The 9725-nt window shown below is 40.5% G+C and overlaps 1 long non-coding RNA gene across 1 annotated transcript in view; it reads left to right on the top strand.

Moving 5' to 3' along the window:
- The first annotated feature begins 279 nt into the window (after positions 1-279).
- Positions 280-9725, top strand: part of LOC147709540 (uncharacterized) — a 79805-nt gene continuing 70359 nt past the window's right edge. Inside the window, exon 1 of the long non-coding RNA XR_015296703.1 lies at positions 280-357. This is a non-coding gene — a long non-coding RNA (uncharacterized LOC147709540). The remainder of the gene's footprint in view (positions 358-9725) is intronic.

Here is a 9725-nt window from a genome sequence, read left to right as displayed (position 1 = left end):
GCTATATTTCTACCTGGTCCGCAGCAAACAGCTGTTACTTTTGAGACTGTTTGCTTAGAGGAACATTGTTTAGGTATTTAATTCATCAATGACTAATTGACAGGCCGAAACAAATATTGTATGTCAATGAGTCAGGCTAAATGAAGTTCCTCTAGTCAAAATATTTCCAAAGAAAGTACTCATTAATGTTTTACCTGTATTAACAGATAACAGATGGTATATTGTAAATGCAAATATAGTATCGCTCTGTTTAAGACATCACGTGCTATATAAGTGAGTGTGCTTCAGGTGTTAAGATCTAAGGCAGAATAGAAACCAAAGACATCTGCAGAAGATCCGTCTTCTCCATCAATACAGGTAAAGACTCAATCTGCTTATTCGTTTATGGAGCTGAGGTAGACATGAAAGCTAATCAACACTGACATAGTTTTATTAGATGTCCTGTAACCATCAGTATATGTGGGGGGTTCTAAGAGCTGTATCAAGCAAAAATCTCTAGTATAAAAGCTAAATTGGTGTCACTTTTGGAAAGAGGGTAACTCAGAATGAGAAATGACAATGTTTATTCAGAACAAGCCTGGTGCCCATGGACCCCTGAACTGCATTTACATTTAGGGTGGTAAAATGAAAATATAAACCTGGGTTGTATTATGGAAAAGGACACACTATCCATATGTGGGTCATATCCATCTACTCTTTTCTACAGCCACTGCGGGCAGGAGCAGTGTGCCAAAGTACATCAAAAAGGTGCCATGCCCAGAGCAGGGGCAACTCCGCCTCCGCTGGGTCAAGCGCAGCATTGAAAGAGGGTTGAGACTACCACTCTGACTTTTAATGGAGAGGGAGTGGGAGCACGTTGAGGATGAGGCAGGGACCCTCCTCAAGGCAGTACAGCGCGTCACTGGACCCAGCGCAAAGGTGACTGGGAAGATCCCTGGGACCCCATGAGGTCCTGCTAAGGGGCATCCTCAGTGGGATGCATGGACTGGGCACCACTTCATTTGTGGCACAAAATTAGTGAAACACCAGATGGACTCTTGCTCTTGTACCTGCATCTGTAATACCACTCAAGGGGAGAGGTGTTCCCTCCTTGTCATGGTTCCCATGCCTCCATGTCATAAGGAGACACCTGCCTGGGATCCATGACACAGATGGTGGAGTCTGCAATCCCTTCAGTAAAAAACAGCACGAATACCAACTATGCCCCAGGGCACCTTCTGTAATATAACCCCCTGAATTTCTCAGTTTGCCAAACAATTACCACCACCCTATTGCTGGGAGTAATGGGAAATGTTTCCTTCACTACTTTCTGGTCTGTGATCGCACCATGTAGGCAGGAGCCTTGCTTTGACTTTTTTGATTCATCTGGGGTTAGGATTTGGTCAGCTGATTGGAGGGGAAATGTGTTTGTTGTAACCTGTATCACAAGGTCCCAGAGTCAAGGCATGGCACCTATAAACCAGGGCAGACTCTAGATCCAGTGGACCCCCCTCAGGATTCCCTCTGATTGTAGATTTCAGAGGCAAGTTTACTCTTCCGCATTTGCTACTGAAGATTGTTTGCAGTGTGAATAATCTGCAGGAGGTAGAAATGTAGAAACGTGCATTTGCATGTGCACGCATTTTTCTCTTCACATGTAAAAACTATCTCTAATACCTCAGAAAATACAGGGGTGTGTTGGTTTTTGTCACACCCTATTCACTCTCTAGGGACTGTTGTGTAACATCATGGTTGCAAAGAAGTAGGTGCCAATTGGACATCGGCTAATGTGCATTCATTCCATCACCTTGTTTTGTGTGCAGTAGACCCCTAAGTGCAATGGCTTTACCCAAGAGTAATTTACATATGTCAGGTCTTTCTGTCTAGAGTGGCACAGTGAGCGAAAAACAATGGACTGGAATGTGGCTCAACCGATCGTAAAGTGTTGAGATTAACACAAGCCTTACGTTCATCACCCTTTTTTTTGATTTGCAAGGAGAGTTGCATTTTGCAAAGTCATCAATGGACATCATAAAATCAACATTTACAAAACTTCACAAAAAGCACCTGCTGGAGGTATAATAAAATGACCTGACTGAAAATACATGGATGGAGGTCTGCTAAAAATGTTTTTTAAAGGAGCCTTTTTAAAGGAAGGATAGGTGCTGCATTTAAAGTAGAAATGTTCGGGCATTAGGAAACATCAGGGGGGCCATGCAATAGTCCACTGAAACTCAGTCTGCTCCCCCAAAGCCACCCACAGTGTTTCCGTGTGCATGGTTTTGCAGCCACCTTTGAGTAGTTTTAAAGCCCATTCAAATCGGGGTCATGGTTGAAGTTCATTTCAGGTATGTGGCATGCTGCAAGCAACAGCAAGGACCTGGTAGCTTTAGGGCATGGGCAAAGTGGGCTCTGCCCTTGGGGCCCAGCCTTTCAGGGGCCCCCTGATACAGCCAGCTCTGTTCTGCAGTGCATTTCCCTCATGACCTTTGATACATCTTAAATAGATTGTTTTAAATTCCAGTTGTCCTTTCATTTATTTTTAATGTGGGTGATGTGTGAGAGTATTACAGACATTTTGCAGAGAAATGTGTGTTTATGTTTCATGTGACATGAATAAACCAAGGGCCTCTTTTATGAGGCCTTGCGTCACTTTTGCGCTTCCGATGCGTCACTTTTTGTGACGCATTGGAGGCATAAAATATGCCTCCTGTTGCACACTATTTACAAAGTGACGCATGGAAGCAGATGCGTGACTTTGTAAACCCCTGCACTACATTATACCTGCATCAGGTATAATGTATGCAGGGGGTGCGTTCCCCCACAAAAAGCCTCGTAGAAGTGACGCAGTGAAATCTATGAGATTTCACTGCGTCACTTCTAGGACGCCATTGCGTCAAAATCTTGCACCTGCCTCACAGCAGGCGTAAGACTGACGCAGGCCCTTTCACATGGGGCTTGCCCCATGTGAAAGGACGCATTGCTGGGGTTGCGTCATTTTTGTGACACACTCCAGCAATGCGTCACTTTGCACTTACAGATACGTCAGAAATACTAGCGTATCTGTAACTCCTTGCGACATGATGCGTCATACATTAAATATGACGCATCAGGTATGTCACAAGGAGTGCGCACTAAGAAGTGACGCATCGCTGCTTTCACGCAGCGATGCGTAATTTCTCATAAATGAGGCCCCAAGTTTCTTTTAGATCAAACAAGGACCTCAAATGAGAAATGGGAAAGTTGCCACAGAGATTATTTGCAGTAATAGTAGTGAGCTGCTGCTGTGCTACAATATTGAAAATGCATATCACTATCCCTGAATATAGGTGTAAACACATTTAGAATTTGGAGATTATGCCTGTGCACTGTCAGTGACCTGGCCAAAGAGGACAGAAAAGAGCGAAATTGGATCAAAAATTCAAAGCTGTCCTGAACAGGTGTCACCAGTATATGTGTGGCCCAGGGCCCCAAAGTCCTTAAAGTTTGTATGCCTGGAATCAATGTTTTGAGAGCTGCCATTGCATCATATAATTATTTAAAACAAGCAAGAAGAGGGAACCTGTAAAAGTAATTCCAAAGGCAGGAAAACCGGAAATCAAAGTAACAATACAGAAATCATACCTAGTCTATTTAAAGGGCGGAATATCTTGCCATACCTGAAATATGCCACACATTCATAATGGAGCCAAAATATATACACATTTATAAAAAATAAGTGAAGAAAATAAACTATCAAATACATCAATTTAAACTTCGAAGTTAATCATAAGAAATATTTTTTGTTGTACAAATATTTTTTTAATCGTTTAATTCATATGATTCCTATATAGAATAGATCTATCATAAGATATCTTTACAATATAGCCCAGAAATACATAATCATATGTTTACAATGTATAGCACTCTGGAAGACAAAATATGTTTTAATCCCTGACCACTCTCCTCTTTACCCACCACATTCATGCATACCTTATTCATTTATCATCCAGAAACAGTCAGAATAACATAATCTAAAAAAGAAGACAAACCAAACAATACAAGGACCCGAGATCAGAAAATCTTTACTCTTTTGTTAAAGAAAAATTAATTGGCTCACAAGACCATAAACTGGATATAATGGTTCTCGTGTCTTGCTTTCTGGCACCGCACCGACGAGCGTTTCGGTTAGGACCCGCTATCCTGGTCGAACTTCGTCAGGGCAGTAACTCATCATTTTCAGAAGGTCAAAGAACAAGGGGTACAGCCTGAGCCACATCTAGAAAATACAAAAGTCTAGATGACGAATGTATACATGCGGGCTTCACATTTCTTATGCTAAAACTAAATATATTGGTTAAATATTGAGGTTCAGGATAAAGGGTGTTACATTACCATATACCACACCATAAAGTGAGCAACCATTCAAATAAAGAAACAAAAGGGAAAGAAAAAATTATAGGTTCACCAAAAAGAATCTAAAAGAAATAAATTGGTGAAATATGTCCTACAAGTGAACATAGCCTTACACCCGAGTCTCTTTTGGAGAGAGGTGACAGAATCCAGATAGGTCCCAAGGGGAGTCCTTTATTACTAACTGGTTTGGAAAAAGGAAGGTGAGGAAATGTATAAGGTACCTCACCAGAGTGGAATTATTAATAAGGAAGCTTTCTCTATCTGCTACTCAATGAGCATTTTGAGGAGGACACAAGAAACAAGTAAATAGGCAGTCTAGGATAAATAGTAATCTATATGTCCAGTGTATCTAAATCAAAAGGGTACAAGGAAGTCTGCTACCTCTCTAGTATGAAGAAATGAATCTTAAGAGGTAGGTTGATATCCAATGGTTGATGGACCCAGACATCAAATGGTCGTAAATGGACATAAAGCACGAGGTGAATAGAACCTACTGGTATCAGAGAACTGGAATTGCTTAGACGCATCTAAAAAAACAACGCATGCATGAGATATATTCATGAGATATGCACCAAGAGGCAAAATGATGCACTGGACCCAGCACTAAAGAACAGATGTATATATCAAAGGGACAAAGTGTGCAATACATCCACAAGAGGAATATGTGAACATTCTCAATAAGAAGATGCATAGCCATGGACAGGATGTACAGTCATATATCTCAAGACTAACATTAGCATAATGGACAATGTTCCCTCTATCTGAATATAAGTTTTTTTCAGTAAAAGATGTCTTGAATGCCCACCCAATGGAAAAAGGATAGCAGCAAATGGAGAATGAACACCTGTGTCTTCAAGAAAAACGAAACAGGCATGGCATCTCTAACACCATGCCCTCTGAATATGCTTCTATGTGGGAGTAAACATAAATCCCTCACGTGGACTATATTCCTATATTCTCCACAAAAGATCACCAAAGATATATACACAGCAATATATGTAATGAAACATGCAAAATGAAGATAATGGGTCGAGCTATTAGTGTCCTGTGTATAAAGGTCCCTTTATCTGGATCTTTTATTCAAAGCCCAAATGTAAGTCATAAGCATAAGGCCTCCCCACTCACCGATTCCTAGTTGGCAAACGTACGCACATCTTCACTCCTTCCACATGTTTCTCGCCCTCTCAGAATGGAAGGGAAAGAAATTAGCCCATCATGTTTATAAAACGTGCATTCAATTATGACATTCACGATGATCGTATGAATACAAATAAAAAGCGGTCACTCTTGAGATAGGGAAGCACCATATTAAAAGAAACAGAAGTCAAAATGCAAAATAACTGATGCAGGCACTCTCAAGATGGAGAATCGCCATACTAGAATGATCAAATGTCAATAGGTAAAATAACCGAAGAAGAATATTTACCAAAACAAAAAATGGTAAAGACCCAAGTAATTGAGAAGCCTATAAAGGGGTCTTTGACTCTGGCAAAGCCATGGCATCAGTTTGCCTAAAAATGTTCCTGCAGAATATATGCATATGGTTTCCAAAACCAGACTATAAGCAGAGAATCAACTATTAACAGGATCACAACCGCTCTTTTCACCTGAGTAAAGAAATACTATGATGACAAGAATATATGAGCAGGTGATACAACTCAGAAACGAAGAACATGGCGTAAAGGATCCATGGATCCACGAAGAGGGTACAAAGATAAACATGAACTGAGCCAAGCAGTGAGCTGAACAGAATCTTTTCTATCTGTACAATAGTTCCCAGTGTAGGTCTAAAATCAGGTGAATATTAATAATGATATGCATATATATATAGCCACTGTAAAACAGATTTTATGCTAGAAAAAAACCTATCAATATGAAAGATCAAAGTACTCCTTACTCTAAAACTGTGTATACCAAAAGTAAATAAAGAACATATGTTGTAGAAGAGCGGTGCGCACTACAGGAGACCAAGTAGAATGAAAACATATTTTTAATCAGTATACAGTTAGTTACTGAGAAGAATTAAAGAGCCATATAATAAACATGCTGAACAGGGCTCAAAACACAAAGCAACGGGGCATCGTGCACTGGACAAAAATGCAAACAAAATAATTCTGGGTTACATTTGATAGCATTCTCCCAGGGTGTGATTTCATTAAGGCTCTCGTTCTGGGAGTCAAACAGAAAAATCCAAAAGACTTCTCTCTTCTTATGAAGAACAGTGTCATCCCTTCCTCTATGTGGTACAATTTCCTCAATGAACGTCCATCGCAGTTCTTTCTCAGAGTGATTCATTTCTGACCAATGTTGAACAAGGGATGCAGAAACCCTCTGATTGTGGATATTAGATTTGTGCTCTCCTATTCTCGTTCTGCACTCTCGTTCAGTTTCTCCAACGTATCCAGGTCCACATGGGCATAGGATGAGATATACAATGTTTGAGATCCTACAATTGGTCATGCCTCACAGTCTAATAGTTTTTCTCCAATGGTTACAGAGTCCAATACTATAGCATTCTCACAGGTGTGGCATTTGTGATTTCCCTTGACTGGATTAATTAATGTTTGAGCTTGTAAAGCTCACTGCTACCCGTAGGTTTCCTGGCGCTGTATAACGCTGGGGAACCCATCCTGGCTTTTCCTGTGGGATGGTCCCTCCTAGGAGTCCCAAGGTTGAGCCAGGCATCCCTGGCGTTGATGGGGCCGTTGTGGAGATTAGGCAAGCTAATGCCCAGAGTTGCCGAGTGGGACCCCTGATTAGAGTAGGCAGCGAAGCGAGAATTATCGAGTCCGCTGACCCAAGTCTGCGACCCTGCCGCGTCGGGAATTGAACCCTGGTCCCGGCCGACTTCTGCTCCCGGGTCTTCCGCCTGTAACCAGTGAGCCACACCTACTGGGTCTCAGTAATCGACTTTTGAAAAAAAGCGTTCTCTCTCTCCCAATTTGGCATTGACCAAAAAGTTAGGCAGGTTTTTATTTTTCTTTAATGCATAAGTTGGTCAGGCAAATTTGACCTCTTCATTGTTAATGTTCAAGAGGTGCCACTGAGAGTTAACTTCTTATCTGATCAAGATTAGAGTGCCATGTGACACAGACTAACTTCTCTTCTATTTGTTCATTTTTGGTCTCAAACATGCGGTCTGTTGAAATATCTAGCTCTTTTGAAAGAATCTTGAAAAAGGTTTTTGGGATACCCTCCATCTAAAAGTTTAGATTTAAAAACTTCGACATGCCTCAAAAATTGCTCAATATTAGTGCAATTTCTCTGTGGTGGTAACACTTGACTAAAGGGAATTCACTGTTTTTGACAGCGAGGATGGAACCTACTGAAGTGAAGAAGAATATTCCTAGCTGTAGGTTTAGTATATAAGGAAACTTGAAGTTGTTGATTACAGTATTCTATCCATATTCCAGGAATTCCACCTTCTCTGTCCTAGTTTTCACAGCAAATTTCAGATGAATATCACATAGGTTGATCCATTTACAAAATTAGTTGAGATCATCCTCGTTGCCGCACCACGTGAAAAAGATGTCATCAATGAAACTGGACCAGTGGGTATGTTTTCATAAAATGGGGCAATTTTGTTATAGATATACTTGGTCGCAAAGCTATCCATGTATAGATTCGCTATACTATGCGCACATGCAATCAAATTAAACACGTTTTAATTAAGAACTATCTCCAAACATGGCTGGATGAAGTCATGGTTTAAATTGTTGTTGTCCTCGTGCAGTCTCGCAAATAACCTTAAGGGCCTGGGTTTGAGGCACATTCATGTGTAGCGCCTCTATGTCCATAGTTACCAGAAATTCCTTTTGGGCATTAAAGGGCAAGCCTTGTATCTTAGAAATAAGATGACTTGTATCTTTGACATAGGATATTTACCAAAGGTTTAAGTGACACGTCAATGTATTTAGACAAGGGTTCTGGAGCTGCTCCTAAGGTGGATACAATGGGACTCAAAGGTAGGTTAATAGTGTTTTTATGTGTTTTATGACCCCATAGATGCCTGGTATGGGAGTATTGGTTGGTGTAAGGAATTCTGCTTCCTTTGTACAAATAACACCTTCCAGAACTGCCCTTTTCACAATGGCATGTTTTTTTTTCTTTTAGCCTCAATTCAGGATCTCCTCTGATCTTTCTATAGTGTTCAGGTATCTTAAAGACCTCTTTAATTTTGGTTTTATATTCCTTTGTGTTGAAGTTAACAATACCCCTACCATGGTCACATGGTGTGATATTAATATTACTGTTGTCCTTCAATAAATGAAGGGCTCGATCTTCCTGTTGTGACATATTGGGCGGGGGTGGGAACATATCTATTTACTTGCAACATTTTAGAAATAACTGCCCTTTCAATGATTTCCACTTCCGGTTCTATCTGATCTAAACTAAGAATAAAGTCAGAAGTTGGTTTCAGACTGGACTGGTCATGGATTCATGGGTCATTACTTTTTTTTGTGTAATCCGTCAAAAGAAGGCAACACATCTTTTATCAATTCAAATCTATCAATGGAGGTAGATTGGATTAGGCTAATCTACTCTGCCACAGAATCAATATTTTTTACAGATAGATCATTTAAGACAGGTTTGGTGTTTAGTTTCTCCAACATTGTTGGCTCCTGGTTTGTAGATATTTCTGAGACAGATCTGGGTCCTGGAGGCGCCCCCTGGGTTGGTTCGAAATTTGGAGCAATAGTTCCTCCTTCTGTTCCCTAAAAAAAAGATTGTTGGGGTGGACCTATTTTACTGATTCCTTCTATTGCCTTACAAATCAAACTGATTCAAGGAGCCTTCTCCCTCTGAGTCAGTTGTATCCTAAAAAGTAAAATCTTTTTACTTGTCTACGTCTGTTGCTCTGATTAAATAGGGTGTTCTCTGGGACCACGCATAATGGAAAATGAATGTGAATATATACACATACATTTTTACAAAGTGACGCATTGACCTACCAGTCCGTTGCACTGTTCTTCGGAATGCCTTCACTCACACATAAGGAAACCAACAGCAGAAGTGGGCTCAACCACAGACACCTGCTGTGTTATATGGTGGGCAGAAGAAGCATATGATTGACCATGCAACTTAACAATGGATGAAAATGTTTGCCTGAAAATTCTCTGTACATAAGTATGTTAAGGTCAATATATTTTTATTAAAATGAAAAGTTTGTGGCTCACATCAGATCCAATGACTTGTTTCCTTCCTGACGTATGCATACACTTTGTAGCACACCTCATTTTAAACATAGACAAGCATTACAAAAGTCTGGGATCTGGAATTCATTTGGCTTTGTAATTTATTTTGTTTGTGTACAAACTTATTGTTGTGGGGAGCTGCTGGCCACTCACGAC

Source organism: Lissotriton vulgaris, chromosome 6 (genome assembly GCF_964263255.1).
Source record: "Lissotriton vulgaris chromosome 6, aLisVul1.2, whole genome shotgun sequence".
NCBI classification, from domain to species: domain Eukaryota; kingdom Metazoa; phylum Chordata; class Amphibia; order Caudata; family Salamandridae; genus Lissotriton; species Lissotriton vulgaris.
Note: the sequence above shows the minus strand (reverse complement) of the source record. Positions and strands in the feature narration are given on the sequence as shown.